Genomic DNA, 17,347 nt, shown 5'->3' with positions numbered 1-17,347 from the left:
CCCTATATTGTCATCCAACAAATGTCTTCATTTTTCTACACACAACTACTAAGTGCTTAGAGGCCCTCCTTCTCTTTCCTTGTGCTACTGCCTGTGATTGGAAAGCCTTTTACCAGTCAGTACATTTGACACATTCTTCCATTATCACCCAAAAGTCTTCCCTTCTTTGAGGCCCTTTCTGGTGTTCTAAAGCAGAGACACAGAGATGCTCTCTATTTGTGTCCATCAAATTATGTGTCAGAATTATGTAAATTCTTGCTGTTTACATAGTCCTTTCTACTAAAATTAGCTTCTCAATGTCTTTGATGTATCATTTTATCAGATCTATGTCATATATATGTATATATATGTATAATGCTGTACACTGCTCTCAATAAACGGACCTTGACAAGGACGCTGCTTGATCTTGCTCCTCTTTCATGCCCATTCCTCCTCAGGTTTGGATCCCCCTTGGTTCCTGTAAATTACGAAGCCCCTGAGGGCAGGGGCAAGTGGCGCCCAAACAGGAACCTGAGGCACAGATCCTCTCTGGACAGAAGGCGATTTTGTGACCCCAGCCGGGGAACTAAGCAGATGGACACCGTGGACTGACTCGAACCAAAAGTGAACACACCGTGCTCTAGCCACCCATGAGAGAAAGTCATGAACAGGTAAGACAGACTTCTGTCTCATTAGGAATGGGCCAAAAGCTCTCTAAGGAAGCGGTCTTTGTTAAAGACCTGAAGGCTTCCCTCAGGGAAAGGGGAGTTAGAGTTAAGAAAAAGGATCTTGTTAAATTTTTTATCTTTATATCTGAAGTTTGTCCTTGGTTCATTATTGAAGGACCAGATATTAGCCCCTATAGCTGGGAAAAGGTTGGTAGATGTTTACATGATCTGTTAAAAGAAAAAGAATCTAAGGCAATTCCTATCCAGACCCTTAGTTATTGGACACTCATTAGAGGCATACTTAAGTCCTCCTCGGGAGAGAAGGGAAAGATTATCTCTTTAGCACAGGACTTTATCAAACCCCTTTCATGGCAGGGTTCCCTTTCCTCCATTAATACCCGAGAAGAGACAGAGATAAAGAATAGAGAAGGCTCCCCCTGCCCCTTGGTCACCACAGATATTCCAACTTCGGGTCCTCCTGGGGCATCAATGGCCCTTTACCCACCCCTGCTGCTGCCAACGGAAAGAGAAGACACCATGGGGCTTGCCTTCCCAGTGCTACAAAAGCCTTCCTTTCCTCCCAATAAATTAACACCCTCTGAGGAAAGTGATCTTGAAGAAGAGGCCGCTCGATATCGCAACCCCAACTGGCCTCCTCTAGTCTCAGCCACGGCACCACCCCCTTACCCTCCAACCTTTTGTGCCACGGTTCTCCCTGTCCCTTCAGTCCCCATTGACCTTTTGCTAAAAACTGAAAAGCTCTCAGGGAGAACTTTCCCTCGGGATGGAGACCCTCCAACTCCAAAGACCAGACCGAGACACCACAGGATGCAATCAGCAAGAGGATTTGGTTTATTGTCAGGATACACAGGCACAGGCACCTGCGGGCGCTTCAGTCACTCGGGGGACTGGCGCGCCCCACGGAACCAAGGATGGGCTTTTATAGGATTTTGGGGAGCAGAAGCAAGCATACAGAAGCAGATGCATGGTTACAGGGATATAATTGGTGGATTCTAATATGGCAAGGGTTTAGCCCGGGGGCAAGTTTCCTAGCTACCTTCCTGAAACATAATGGCTGACTCGGCCCCCCAAGGGTTCAGCCCGGGGGCAAGTTTCTTAGCTACCTTCTTGGAACATAACGACTGACTCGGCCCCCCACCAGGGTGTGGGACCTCTCCCGGGGCTTTTTTTCATTGTCAGGTGTTCAACCGAAGTCGTCCTGTTGCCAGGCCTTCAACCAAACATATCTTGCTTGGCAGCCGCTGTGTACTCAGTGTTTTAACCTTTCCCTGAACCAGTCATCTTAAGTACAGCCTTGCAAAATGGCGTTACTGCTGCCAAGCTGGGGTCTTTCATTCCCCCATTTTTTTTTGTTAACTTTGAGTGAAATCTTTCACTCGACTTGGTCAAGAAATTTCTGTCTGGTGGGGGCTTATTCCCTCACTGACTCTAGGCCACAAAAGGGCTAGGAGGAGCCACGTAGGAGTTTTAACTTTAAGGGGTTTGGAGTGTGCTGAACTCTCCATGTCTGGGGTGTAGTGTTGTGATTAGTCAATTCCTCAGACCGGACTGCCTTGCCGTGTGGTGCGTGGATCTAAGCCGCGACTCCGTCTACCTTTAGGGCGGTCGGGGTAGTCAGGAGGACAGTGTAGGGTCCTTTCCACCGTGGCTTGAGATTCTTGGTCTGGTGTCTGCGCACCCACACGGTGTCTCCAATCTGGAACGGGTGTGGCACCACCGGATGTTCAAGCTTGTCCTGGTAAGCAGCGGCCAAAGGTCTCCAGACGTCTCTCTGCACAATCTGTAGGGCCTGTAAATGGGCCCTCAGAGAAGGGCTGTCAGCAAAATCAGCAATGTTTGAATCAAAGAAATGGACAAATGGGGGTGGTGCTCCATACATTATTTCAAAAGGAGTTAGACCATGGGGGCCCGGGGTATTCTGGGCCCGATATAGAACTAGGGGAAGGAGGGCCACCCAATCCTTTGAGCCAGTTGCAAGTGTAAGTTTGGATAAAGTCTCCTTAATTGTTCTATTTATGTGTTCTACCTGACCTGAACTCTGGGGTCTATAGGCACAATGTAATTTCTAATCAATCCCCAGCAATTTGGCCACCAACTGACTTACTTGGGAGACGAAAGCGGGCCCGTTGTCCGACCCCAACGCTTGAGGCATGTCATACCTGGGAAAGATTTCCTCGAGGAGCTTCTTGGTGACCATTTTTGTAGTCTCGTGTTTTGTGGGGAAGGCTTCGACCCATCCTGAGAAGGTGTCTACAAACACTAGGAGATACTTGTATCCATATATACCTGGTTTAATTTCAGTAAAATCAATTTCTCAATGGATGTCGGGACGGTGTCCCCTAGGGCGAACTCCTTGTCCAATCATGGTCCTTTCCGGGTTAACCTGAGCGCACGCTTTGTAACTCTCAGTCACCTTTTGTATCGCTTTGTCCCAATTCAAAAAAAAAACACAGATTTATCTCTTCTCGATCTAGTAAGGTTTTTATCTTCTTATGTAAAAAGGAGATCAATTCAAAAGTCCTTTGTAGACCCACTGTTTTAGTTGAGGGTGGTAGATGGCCCCCATTTTTTTAGGAGCTCTATGTCCTCATGGGCATAAACCCAACTAGTTTGTCCCACTGGTGGGGGCGTGGGTTGGTCTGGGCTATTTAAGGGCAAGATTTATTCTTTAGATGTGAGCAGCCCCCGCCTCCGGTAGATCTCCCCGTAGATGTGTGCCGTGGCAAAGGCATAACGGCTGTCTGTATATACATTTAGCCTCTTACCTTTTGCCATCTTGAGCGCCTGAGTCAAGGCGATGAGTTCAGCCCGTTGTGTGGAGGTACCAGCAGGCAGGGCTTTCGCCCAAATCACTTTGTCCTCCGTAGTGACCGCAGCTCCAGCCTTTCGCTCTCCCTCTGTCAAGAAGCTGTTGTCATCCGTGTACCATGTGTGGTCAGCATTCTGAAGAGGCTGGTCCGATAGGTCCGGCCTGGTTCTATGTACTTCTGCGAGGATTTGAGGGCAGTCATGCTGTTCTGTCTCCTCTGGTAGAGGAAGCAAGGTGGCAGGATTGAGGGCGACTACGGGCCCAAACTGAACCCGTTCTGCATCCAGTAACAAGGCTTGGTGTGAGAATTAGAGAGCCAGCGGTCTGGGGGCTGCTTTACCAAGGCCTCCACTGCATGGGGTGCTAGGATGGTGAGTGGCTGTCCCAAAGTCAATTTTCTAGCATCCTTGATCAGGACAGCAATAGCAGCCACCATCTTTAGGCACGGTGGCCAGCCAGAGGCCACAGGGTCCAATTTCTTAGACAGGTAGGCCACAGGGCGTTTTCAGGGTCCCAACCTTTGTGTTAGGACCCCTTTAGCATACCCCTGTTTCTCATCAATGAACAGTTACTGAGCAAATTGTAAGGGTTTGGAACAGTCGGATGAATATCTTCTATCCTCTTGTTGACCTTTTTCAAGTCTTGTATTGGCCTATAAGCTCTAGTGCCGGGTTTCTTAACAGGCAGAAGAGGCGTATTCCAAGGCGACCGGCAGGGGACTAGGATGCCTTGATCTAGAAGCCTCGTAATGTGAAGCCTTATACCTTGATAAGCTTCATGTGACAGGGGGTATTGTTTTATGGAGACTGGAGTTGTAGTGGCCTTTAACTGTATAATTAAGGGGGGCTGTTGGAGTGCCAACCCCATCCCACCAGTCTCTGCCCAAGCCAGTGCCTTGTCCCGGTTCATAGGGTTAGAACTTGAAGGGGAGTTCCGTGGGGGCCAGTTATTTGGGCCCCTCCTTCCTCAAAATGAATTTGTGCTTTTAGTTTGGTGAGCAGGTCACGGCCCAGCAGAGGGTACGGGCAGTCCGGAACATGTAAGAAGGAATGGGTCACCTTACCGGTAGCCAGCTGAACCCGGCGGTCCGTAGTCCATCGGTATTGTTTCTCACCAGTAGCTCTTTGTACCCAGGCCGTCCGGTCGCTGAGTTGTCCTGAAGCTTGGGTGAGGACTGAATGCTGGGCTCCTGTGTCTACCAGGAAAGTAACCGGCTGTCCCCCAACTTTAAGCGTTACCCTGGGCTCAGGGGGGGGGGCTCCTGGCCCTGACCTCCCTAATCTTTATCTAGAGCCAAGAGGGAGGTTCGTGGTCGAGGCTTTCGGGGTCCGCCAGGCTTCTTGGGGCACTCTCTGGCCCAGTGCCCTTTCTCTTTGTAATAGGCACATTGATCTTTATCCAGCTTCAGCCCCTTTCGAGCTCCCCCCTATCTCCCTTCCTTTTTTTGGCCCTGAACTACGACAGCCAAGATTCGACTCAATTCTTTGTTTCTTTTTTTATCTCTCTCTTATTAAAAATCTTTTTAGCTTCTTTAAGTAAATCCTGTAATGTATAGCCCTGCAAATTTTCTAACCTCTGTAACTTAGTCCTGATATCTGGAGCAGCCTGCCAGATGAAGGACATAGAGACACTCGTCATTTGTCCTGGGTCATCTGGGTCATAGGGAGTGTGCATACGGTAGGCCTCCTTAAGTCTCTCTAGAAAGGTGGAGGGAGTTTCCCCTGCTTCCTGTAATACCTGTTTTACCTGAGCCAAATTAGTAGGGCGTCGTATAGCCCCTCGGAGACCCGCTAGAAGCAACTGGCGATAAAGGCGTAGGTGTCCCTTACCTTCAGCTGTATTAAAATCCCAGTTTGGTCTCTTAAGTGGGAATGCAGCATCAATTTTCTCAGGCAGCTGGGTGGGACGCCCATCATCTCCCAGAACATGCTTTCTGGCCTCTAGGAACACTCTTTGTTTTTTTTTTTCTGAGGTTAAGAGGGCCTGTAAGAGCTGTTGGCAGTCATCCCAAGTAGGCTGGTGGGTAAGTAAAACAGATTCTATTAGGTCGGTGAGTGCCACCGGATCTTTGGAGAAAGAAGGGTTGTGTTGTTTCCAATTGTAAATGTCAGCTGCTGAAAACGGCCAGTATTGGGTCTGGCCACCGGTTCCCTGTCTAAGTGGGAAAGCCTGGGAGGTTGAATCTGGCATCACCTCGCGCTTATTGTGCAATCTCCCTGCGACAGGGGAGAAACCCTTATCAGACTGTGGCCCGGCAACTGATCTGGCCGGCGGCTCTGCCTCCTCCGTTTTAGCCGGGCCTGTCAGAGAGAAGATCTATGAGAGGGGAGTTTGGGTCTGCCGGGAGGACAGGTTTTTTTAGAAGGCTCTGATTTCACAAAGGTAGAGAGAGGAAGACGTGGCAGGCGGACCGGGCGGGGCCGAGGGGACAGGCTGGGGGTTGAGGGGAGGCCAATTCGGGTCCACGAAGGGTTCCGCCCAGGGAGGGTTTAAGGCGAGACTCTCTCAAGTGATAATATAAGAAACCTGGTCAGGATGTCCGTGGATGACCCAATCTTTAACCTGTAAAATAATGATCTTATTAAATGTGTCATTCACTGGCCATCCCGCTCCGAAAGTGGGCCACTCGGATGTGCAGAGAGTCTGCCATTTTCCTTTTTTTTTTTTTTTAACCTCGACGGACTGGTTGTGTGCCCGGTCGTGGACGTCTTCCCAATGATCAAGAGTGAGACTTAGGGGCATTGTTAGGGACTGTCCCATGTTAGTTCTAAGGAAGATTAGGACACAGAGAAAACAAACAACACCAACAGTCAAACAAACAACAGACAGGCGTGCTGCACGGCTTTGGTACCAAACTGAAAGCAAAAAGTCAGATGGAGGTGGCAAAGGTCCGGGGCCCTCTGAAAGCCAAAAATACAGACAGAGGTGCCGTTAGTCCGGATCTTTCTCCTCTCCCAGATTGGGCCCCGAAAAGTCGGGCCCCAACACCCTTGGAACGTCTTCCAGGGCTGCGGGGCGAGAAGTCCGAGCTCGTCAGCTCCTTCTTCGTCCCGCCCAAATTCCAAACAACCTGGCTGAGCGCTCACAGAACAGACCTGGCTGAGCGCTCACAGAACAGACCTGGCTGAGCGCTCACAGAACAGACCTGGCTGAGCGCTCACAGAACAGACCTGGCTGAGCGCTCACAGAACAGACCTGGCTGAGCATTCACAGAACCTGGCTGAGCCCTCACAGAACAGACCTGGCTGAGCGCTCACAGAACAGACCTGGCTGAGTGCTCACAGAACCTGGCTGAGCGCTCACAGAACAGACCTGGCTGAGCGCTCACAGAACAGACCCGGCTGAGCGCTCACAGAACAGACCTGGCTGAGCGCTCACAGAACAGACAGAATAAGGCAGAACGAGACAGAATCAGACAGACGCCGGCCGGCTTACCTCCCAGTGGGTGGTCGGTGGTCCCTGGGTGGAGGATCTCCTTTCCCGGCCAACGCACCAAATGAAAAGCTCTCAGGGAGAACTTTCCCTCGGGATGGAGACCCTCCAACTCCAAAGACCAGACCGAGACACCACAGGATGCAATCAGCAAGAGGATTTGGTTTATTGTCAGGATACACAGGCACAGGCACCTGCGGGCGCTTCAGTCACTCGGGGGACTGGCGCGCCCCACGGAACCAAGGATGGGCTTTTATAGGATTTTGGGGAGCAGAAGCAAGCATACAGAAGCAGATGCATGGTTACAGGGATATAATTGGTGGATTCTAATATGGCAAGGGTTTAGCCCGGGGGCAAGTTTCCTAGCTACCTTCCTGAAACATAATGGCTGACTCGGCCCCCCAAGGGTTCAGCCCGGGGGCAAGTTTCTTAGCTACCTTCTTGGAACATAACGGCTGACTCGGCCCCCCAAGGGTTCAGCCCGGGGGCAAGTTTCTTAGCTACCTTCTTGGAACATAACGACTGACTCGGCCCCCCACCAGGGTGTGGGACCTCTTCCGGGGCTTTTTTTCATTGTCAGGTGTTCAACCGAAGTCGTCCTGTTGCCAGGCCTTCAACCAAACATATCTTGCTTGGCAGCCGCTGTGTACTCAGTGTTTTAACCTTTCCCTGAACCAGTCATCTTAAGTACAGCCTTGCAAAATGGCGTTACTGCTGCCAAGCTGGGGTCTTTCAAAACCAAAGATGATTTGACTAAACAGGTTGTCGCTCTGAGAGACGTTCTATCACTACAGAAGGAGTTTGCCAAACTCAACTCAGAGCTCTCCTCCGTTGCAGAAAACTGTTGCCAATACTGTCTTTTCCTATCCCCCACCCCAGCCTATTAAGACTTCTGGTCAACGGGCCAGACACAATTCAGTGACCTCCAAGGTACTGGCCTTCCCCGTCATTACTAGGCAATGGGCCAGAGAAACCCAGTCATCTGATGAAGATTTGAGAAGTGATAGAGAGGAGGGAGAAAAAACTGGGGGTGAGGGAGAAGAAGAAGTAGAAAAGGATAGTGAGGAACCACGAGATCTGTCACAGGAAATGGTAGAATTTAAAAGACTCAAATTTAAACCCCTTAAGGAACTTAACAATGCTGTTAGGACCTATGGCCCTAATGCCCCTTTTACACAATCCACGCTTGAAGCCCTCTCAGGAGGTGGATACCTCACCCCAGGAGAATGGTTCAGCGTAACTCAGGGAGTTCTCTCTCTCGATTAGTTTTGTCATGGAAAGCTGACTTTTTTGACCGCTGCCAGAAGAGAATTGGAAGGAATCAGAAAGATCCCCAGGCCCCAGAGGCAGCTTGGATCTTTGACAAACTTACTGGACAAGGAAAATACGTGTCAGAGGGCTGTCAGCTCAGGCTACCTATAGGCCTTTTGGCTCAAGTTAAAGAGGCCGCCCTGGGGGCCTGGAAGGCTGTCCCCTCCAAAGGAACCCTTACAACGCCCCTTACTAAAGTCATCCAGGGCCCTCAAGAACCGTTTAGTGAATTTGTTGCTAGATTGCAAGAGGTTGCAGAAAGGGCTTTGGGTCCCGGAGAAGAGGACAATAGTCTCTATAAACAAATTGCTTATAAAAAATGCTAATTCAGCTTGCAAGTCCATTTGTTTGTCCTTAATGGACAAACAAAAAATAAACTGCTTCATGATTTGGTCAGGCTTTGTGCCGATGTTGATATGTTTTCATATAAGGTCACCCAGAGCATCAATTTGGCTGTTGGAGCGGCTCTCCAAGAGCTACAGGTCCAACCTCCCATAAAAATTGTTTTAAGGCTGCCGCCGTGGAGAGCTCATAAGCAACACCCCACGAGCAAACTTGAGCCTCGGGACCACAGGTAAGACCAACTTTTCTGCTGCAAGCGACCTGCCTGGTGAACTCAGGACACACAGAGGCAAAATTCTTCTAGGACCGGACACTTCCGGTATTTAGCGAGAGTCCCAAAGCTGCGGAACCCTGCCCGCAGCAGCTCTCTACTCCCAAACCCCGTGGGAGAGAGCCCTCACCGCCTGGTCAGGTGGACACTCCTGAGACTGCAGAGTGGAAGAGACCACCAACACTGCCCACCCCTGCCCACATCCCTGGCCCAAGAGGAAACTGTATATGGCCTCTGGGTTCCCGTAGAGGAGGGCCCAGGAACAGCAGGTCTGCTGCATCTGAGACACCGCCTGAACCTGAAGGGACCGACCAGATAAACAGTTCTCTGCACCCAAATCCCGTGGGAGGGAGAGCTAAACTTTCAGAGAGGCAGACACGCCTGGGAAACCAGAAGAGACTGCACTCTGCACACATTACTGATTCCAGAGGAAAACACCAAACGCCATCTGGAACCCTGGTGCACAAAAGATCCCAGAAAGGGCAGAGCAGATCTTCCTGGTTGCGGCCGCTGGGGAGAGCTCATAAGCAACACCCCACGAGCAAACTTGAGCCTCGGGACCACAGGTAAGACCAACTTTTCTGCTGCAAGCTACCTGCCTGGTGAACTCAAGACACAGGCCTGCAGGAACAGCTGAAGACCTGTAGATAGGAAAAACTACACACCCGAAAGCAGAACACTCTGTCCCCATAACTGGCTGAAAGAAAACAGGAAAACAGGTCTACAGCACTCTTGACACACAGGCTTATAGGACAGTCTAGCCACTGTCAGAAATAGCAGAACAAAGTAACACTAGAGATAATCTGATGATGAGACAAGCGCAGAAACCCAAGCAACAGAAACCAAGACTACATGGCATCATCGGAGCCCAATTCTCCCACCAAAGGAAACAGGGAATATCCAAACACACCAGAAAAGCAAGATCTAGTTTCAAAATCATATTTGATAATGATGCTGGAGGACTTCAAGAAAGACATGAAGAACTCACTTAGAGAAACACAGGAAAACATTAATAAACAAGTAGGAGTCTACAGAGAGGAATCGCAAAAATCCCTGAAAGAATTCCAGGAAAACACATAAACAAGTAGAAGCCCATAGACAGGAGTCACAAAAATCCCTGAAAGAATTCCAGGAAAACACAATCAAACAGTTGAAGGAATTAAAAGTGGAAATAGAAGCAATCAAGAAAGAACACATGGAAACAACCCTGGATATAGAAAACCAAAAGAAGAGACAAGGAGCTGTAGATATGAGCTTCATCAACAGAATACAAGAGATGGAAGAGAGAATCTCAGGAGCAGAAGATTCCATAGAAATCATTGACTCAACTGTCAAAGATAATGTAAAGCAGAAAAAGCTACTGGTCCAAAACATACAGGAAATCCAGGACTCAGTGAGAAGATCAAACCTAAGGATAATAGGTATAGAAGAGAGTGAAGACTCCCAGCTCAAAGGACCAGTAAATATCTTCAACAAAATCATAGAAGAAAACTCCCCTAACCTAAAGAAAGAGATACCCATAAGCATACAAGAAGCCTACAGAACTCCAAATAGATTGGACCAGAAAAGAAACTCCTCCCGTCACATAATAGTCAAAACACCAAACACACAAAATAAAGAAAGAATATTAAAAGCAGTAAGGGAAAAATGTCAAGTAACATATAAAGGCAGACCTACCAGAATCACACCAGACTTTTCGCCAGAAACTATGAAAGCCAGAAGATCCTGGACAGAAGTCATACAGAGCCTAAGAGAACACAAATGCCAGCCCAGGTTACTCTATCATGTAAAACTCTCAATTAACATAGATGGAGAAACCAAAATATTCCATGACAAAACCAAATTTACACAATATCTTTCTACAAATCCAGCACTACAAAGGATAATAAGTGGTAAAGCTCAACATAAGGAGGCAAGCTACACCCTAGAAGAAGCAAGAAACTAATCGTCTTGGCAACAAAACAAAGAAAAGAAAAGCACACAAACATAACCTCATATCCAAATATGAATATAACAGGAAGCAATAATCACTATTCCTTAATATCTCTCAATATTAATGGCCTCAACTCCCCTATAAAAAGACAAAGATTAACAAACTGGATATGCAACTGGGACCCTGCATTCTGCTGCCTAGAGGAAACACACCTTAGAGACAAAGACAGACACTACCTCAGAGTGAAAGGCTGGAAAACAACTTTCCAAGCAAATGGTCGGCAGAAGCAAGCTGGAGTAGCCATTGTAATATCAAATAAAATCATTTTTCAACTAAAAGTCATCAAAAAAGATAAGGAAGGACACTTCATATTCATCAAAGGAAAAATCCACCAAGATGAACTCTCAATCCTAAATATCTATGCCCCAAATACAAGGGCACCTACATATGTAAAAGAAACCTTACTAAAGCTCAAAACACACATTGCACCTCACACAATGATAGTAGGAGATTTCAACACCCCACTCTCATCAATGCACAGGTCATGGAAACAGAAATTAAACAGTGATGTCGACAGACTAAGAGAAGTCATGAGCCAAATGGACTTAACGGATATTTATAGAACATTCTATCCTAAAGCAAAAGGATATACCTTCTTCTCAGCTTCTCATGGTACTTTCTCCAAAATTGACTGTATAATTGGTCAAAAAATGGGCCTCAAGAGGTACAGAAAGATAGAAATAATCCCATGCGTGCTATCAGACCACCACGGCCTAAAGCTGGTCTTCAATAACAATAAGGGAAGAATGACCACATATACGTGGAAATTGAACAGTGCTCTACTCAATGATAACCTGGTCAAGGAAGAAATAAAGAAAGAAATTAAATACTTTTTAGAATTTAATGAAAATGAAGGTACAAAATACCCAAACTTATGGGACACAATGAAAGCTGTGCTAAGAGGAAAACTCATAACGCTGAGTGCCTGCAGAAAGAAACAGGAAAGAGCATATGTCACCAGCTTGACAACACACCTAAAAGCTCTAGAACAAAAAGAAGCAAATACACCCAGGAGGAGTAGAAGGCAGGAAATAATCAAACTCAGAGCTGAAATCAACCAAGTAGAAACAAAAAGGACCATAGGAAGAATCAACAGAACCAAAAGTTGGTTCTTTGAGAAAATCAACAAGATAGATAAACCCTTAGCCAGGCTAACCAGAAGAAACTGAGAGCGTGTCCAAGTTAACAAAATCAGAAATGAAAAGGGAGACATAACTACAGATTCAGAGGAAATTCAAAAAATCATCAGATCTTACTATAAAAGCCTATATTCAACAAAACTTGAAAATCTGCAGGAAATGGAAAATTTCCTAGACAAATACCAGATACCAAAGTTAAATCAGAAACAGATAAACCAGTTAAACAACCAGATAACTACTAAGGAAATAGCAGCAGTCATTAAAGTTCTCCCAACCAAAAAGAGCCCAGGTCCAGACGGGTTTAGTGCAGAATTCTATCAGACCTTCATAGAAGACCTCATACCAATATTATCCAAACTATTCCACAAAATTCAAACAGATGGACCACTACCGAATTCCTCCTATGAAGCCACAATTACTTTTATACCTAAACCACACAAAGACCCAACAAAGAAAGAGAACTTCAGACCAATTTGCCTTGTGAATTTCAACCCAAAAATACTCAATAAAATTCTGACAAACCGAATCCAAGAGCACATCAAAACAATCATCCACCATGATCAAGTAGGCTTCATCCCAGGCATGCAGGGATGGTTTAATATACGGAAAACCATCAACGTGATCCATTATATAAACAAACTGAAAGAACAAAACCACATGATCATTTCATTAGATGCTGAGAAAGCATTTGACAAAATTCAAAACCCCTTCATGACAAAAGTCCTGGAAAGAATAGGAAATCAAGGCCCATACCTAAACATAGTAAAAGCCATAAACAGCGAACCAGTTGCTAACATTCAACTAAATGGAGAGAAACTTGAAGCAATCCCACTAAAATCAGGGACTAGACAAGGCTGCCCACTCTCTCCCTACTTATTCAATATAGTTTTTGAAGTTCTAGCCAGAGGAATCAGACAACAAAAGGAAGTCAAGGGGATACAGATTGGAAAAGAAGAAGTCAAAATATCACTATTTGCAGATGATATGATAGTATATTTAAGTGATCCTAAAAGTTCCACCAGAGAACTCCTAAAGCTGATAAACAACTTCAGCAAAGTGTCTGGGTATAAAATTAACTCAAATAAATCAGTAGCCTTCCTCTTCACAAAAGAGAAACAAGCCGAGAAAGAAATTAGGGAAACTACACCCTTCATAATAGACCCAAATAATATAAAGTACCTCGGTGTGACTTTAACCAAGCTAGTAAAGGATTTGTACAATAAGAACTTCAAGACTCTGAAGAAAGAAATTGAAGAAGACCTCAGAAGATGGAAAGATCTCCCATGCTCATGGATTGGCAGGATTAATATAGTAAAAATGGCCATTTTACCAAAAGCGATCTACAGATTCAATGCAATCCCCATCAAAATACCAATCCAATTCTTCAAAGAAGTAGACAGAACAGTATGCAAATTCATCTGGAATAACAAAAAACCCAGGATAGCTAAAACTATCCTCAACAGTAAAAGGACTTCAGGGGGAATCACTATCCCTGAACTCAACCAGTATTACAGAGCAATAGTGATAAAAACTGCATGCTATTGGTAGAGAGACAGACAGATAGACCAATGGAATAGAATTGAAGACCCAGAAATGAACGCACACACCTATGGTCACTTGATTTTTGACAAAGGATCCAAAACCATCAAATGGAAAAAAGATAGCATTTTCAGCAAATGGTGCTGGTTCAACTGGAGGGCAACGTGTAGAAGAATGCAGATCGATCCATCCTTATCACCCTGTACAAAGCTTAAGTCCAAGTGGATCAAGGACCTCCACATCAAACCAGACACACTCAAACTAATAGAAGAAAAACTAGGGAAGCATCTGGAACACATGGGCACTGGAAAAATTTCCTGAACAAAACACCAATGGCTTATGCTCTAAGATCAAGAATCAACAAATGGATTGTCATAAAAAGGCAAAGCTTCTGTCAGGCAAAGGACACCGTGGTTAGGACAAAACGGCAACCAACAGATTGGGAAAAGATCTTTACCAATCCTTCAACAGATAGAGTGCTTATATCCAAAATATACAAAGAACTCAAGAAGTTAGACGACAGGGAGACAAATAACCCTATTAAAAAAATGCGGTTCAGAGCTAAACAAAGAACTCACAGCTGAGGAATGCTGAATGGCTGAGAAACACCTAAAGAAATGTTCAACATCTTTAGTCATAAGGGAAATGCCAACCAAAATAACCCTGAGATTTCACCTCACACCAGTGAGAATGGCTAAGATCAAAAACTCAGGTGACAGCAAATGCTGGCGAGGATGTGGAGAAAGAGGAACACTCCTCCATTGTTGATGGGATTGCAGACTGGTACAACCATTCTGGAAATCAGTCTGGAGGTTCCTCAGAAAATTGGACATTGAACCGTCTGAGGACCCAGCTATACCTTCTTGGGCATATACCCAAAAGATGCCCCAACATATAAAAAAGACACGTGCTCCACTATGTTCATCGCAGCCTTATTTATAATAGCCAGAAGCTGGAAAGAACCCAGATGCCCTTCAACAGAGGAATGGATACAGAAAATGTGGTACATCTACACAATGGAATATTACTCAGCTATCAAAAACAATGACTTTATGAAATTCGTAGGCCAATGGTTGGAACTGGAAAATATCATCCTGAGTGAGGTAACCCAATCACAGAAAAACACACATGGTATGCACTCATTGATAAGTGGCTAGTAGCCCAAATGCTTGAATTACCCTAGATGCCTAGAACAAATGAAACACATGACGGATGATCATAATGTGAATGCTTCACTCCTTCTTTAAAAGGGGAACAAGAATACCCTTGGCAGGGAATAGAGAGGCAAAGATTAAAACAGACACAGAAGGAACACCCATTCAGAGCCTGCCCCACATGTGGACCATATATATACAGCCATTCAATTAGACAATATGGATGAAGCAAAGAAGTGCAAGCCGACAGGAGCCGGATTTAGATCGCTCCTGAGAGACACAGCCAGAATACAGCAAATACAGAGGCGAATGCCATCAGCAAACCAGTGAACTGAGAAAGGGACCCCCGTTGAAGGAATCAGAGAAAGAACTGGAAGAGCTTGAAGGGGCTCGAGACCCCTTATGAACAACAATGCCAAGCAAGCAGAGCTTCTAGGGACTAAGCCACTACCTAAAGACTATACATGGACTGACCCTGGACTCTGACCTCATAGGTAGCAATGAATATCCTAGTAAGAGCACAGTGGAAGGGGAAGCCCTGGGTCCTGCTAAGACTGAACTCCCAGTGAACTAGATAGTAGGGGGGAGGGAGGCAATGGGGGGAGGATGGGGAGGGGAACACCATAAAGAAGGGGAGGGGGAGGGGTTAGGGGGATGTTTGCCTGGAAACTGGGCAAAGGAATAACATTCGAAATGTAATTAAGAAATACTCAAGTTATAAAAAAAATTGTTTTAAATGTGGTCAGCCAGGACATTTTGCTAGACAATGTCCATTGATTCAGAGTATGGACCAGAGAATGAAGATACTCTTTGGATAAGATACTGGCTCTCCACCTCCCTGGTCCCCTGCTGGCCACACAATGTCCTCGCTGTAAGAGAGGAAAACATTGGGCTAATCTATGTCACTCCAAAAGGGACATTTCTGGTAATCCTCTCCTGCCCCTTCAGGGAAACAGGTGGAAGGCCCCTGAGAACCATTCATTTCCAGCCCACCTCCATGGCCTCTCAGATACCTGCCCCAGGGCCAAACACTCCCCTCCCTTCCTCAGAACTAGCTCAGGAAGCGCAGGAGTGGACTTGTTTGCAGCTGCCGATACAGTATTGATACAGTATTGAGGCCTCAAGATGGCACACAAATTGTTCCTACCAGAATGTTTGCCCCCCCTCCCCCTGCCTACTAATACCTTTTTCTTGATCATGGGACAAGCCTCATCTGCCCTGCAGGGGGTCATCATATACCCCACGGTGGTCGATAACAACTACACCGGAGAAATGCGGGTACTGGCTACTGCCACCTCTGGCCCTATGACTTTAAAGGAGAGACAAAGGATTGGCCAGGCTCTCCCCCTGCCATTACCTGTCTCTCCAGGACCACCATGGTGCTCCCCTACCTGGCTCTTCAGATGCCTTTTGGATCCAGACAATTACCCATGAAAGGTCTTCTCTTAAACTTAAACTAGACAACCGATGGTTTCTGGGCATTGTTGATACTGGGGCTGATGCTACTGTCATATCTTAAGATCACTGACCCTCATCTTGGCCTCTTTAGCCTACACTCACACATTTGCAAGGGATTGGCCAATCTAAAAATACTGTTTAAAGTTCTAAGTACCTAAAATGGGAGGATTCTGAGGGGCACTCAGGCTTGATCCGGCCTTTTATCGTCGAAGCCCTCCCGGTAAACCTTTGGGTGTAGTGCCATATTGGATTTGGGCCTGGCCGCTTTGTAACTGCATGGCCACAGTAAAAGTCATGGGATTGTTGGACAGAGGCCTCTCCCATGTATTTACGGCACAGGAAGAAAAGACCAAGTAGTAAACACCCGATATCTCCACTGCATGACCTCTGCTGAGCCCAGCTGATGCATGTGGAACTGACACACCTGGACCACACCTGGGTGGTGGTCAATTTACTTCTGCCTTTTACTTCCTCAGCCTTTATCCTTGAGATTTAGGCTGGTCTTCTGGGATTTCTCCCTAATTAATTCAGGTCTCCTAGTTGGTCTTTTGTTACCCGAAGTCACGAGCCAGGTAGTCAGGAGCCAGGGTTTCCCACTGTGCTTCCCAGTTATTTTCTACCTGGAGACTTGGGTATATAAGTGGTGAATAAAGCTACAGGAGACTCTCACTATTCCTCTCACTCTCACTCTTCTTCCTCACTCTCACTCTTCCCTCCGCTCTCCATTTTCTCTCTCTCTCTCTCTCTCTCTCTCTCTCTCTCTCTCTCTCTCTCTCTCTCTCTCTTCCTCTCTTCCTCTCCTGGCTTGACACGATAACCTGTGTGTGTGTGTGTGTGTGTGTGTGTGTGTGTGTGTGTGTGTGTGTTTCTTTCATCCCGTAGGCTTTCGCCCGATTCTCGGTACCAGGTCGGTGCTGGCGCCGACATTTGGGGACGTGATTTATATACTCAACTGGGTTTCGTTATGTGCAGCCCAAATGAGACTGTTATTCGACAAATGCTTCAACAGAGATTCCATCCTGGAAAAGGCCTGGGCAAAAAGGAACAAGGAATAAGAGCATCCATAATACCTTCTCCCAAAACCGATCACACAGGATTAGTCTATCAAAATTTTTCCTAAGGGCCACCTCACCACCTGCACTACAAGCAGACAAAATTACTTGGAAAGATGACAAAGCTGTCTGGGTTGATCAGTGGCCCCTTTCTAGTATCAAAGTGACTGCAGCTCTTG

General features: G+C 46.4%; 1 long non-coding RNA gene across 3 annotated transcripts; it reads right to left on the bottom strand.

Moving 5' to 3' along the window:
• Window positions 1-3,355: 3,355 nt before the first annotated feature.
• LOC134483012 (uncharacterized) lies at window positions 3,356-7,638 on the bottom strand. Of its 3 annotated transcripts, none has more exons than XR_010059809.1 (3): window positions 6,865-7,572; window positions 4,541-6,622; window positions 3,356-3,655 (listed from the first exon to the last, which is right to left on the bottom strand). It is a non-coding gene; the product is annotated as an uncharacterized LOC134483012 (long non-coding RNA). The 3 variants fall into 3 exon arrangements; XR_010059808.1 differs by lacking the exon at window positions 3,356-3,655 and having other exon boundaries at window positions 6,321-6,622; window positions 6,865-7,279; window positions 7,347-7,600; XR_010059807.1 differs by lacking the exon at window positions 3,356-3,655 and having other exon boundaries at window positions 6,321-6,597; window positions 6,865-7,638.
• Between the last annotated feature and the right edge of the window lie 9,709 nt (window positions 7,639-17,347).

This window comes from Rattus norvegicus, chromosome 18, assembly GCF_036323735.1.
Source record: "Rattus norvegicus strain BN/NHsdMcwi chromosome 18, GRCr8, whole genome shotgun sequence".
Taxonomy (NCBI): Eukaryota; Metazoa; Chordata; class Mammalia; order Rodentia; family Muridae; genus Rattus; species Rattus norvegicus.
Note: the sequence above shows the minus strand (reverse complement) of the source record. Positions and strands in the feature narration are given on the sequence as shown.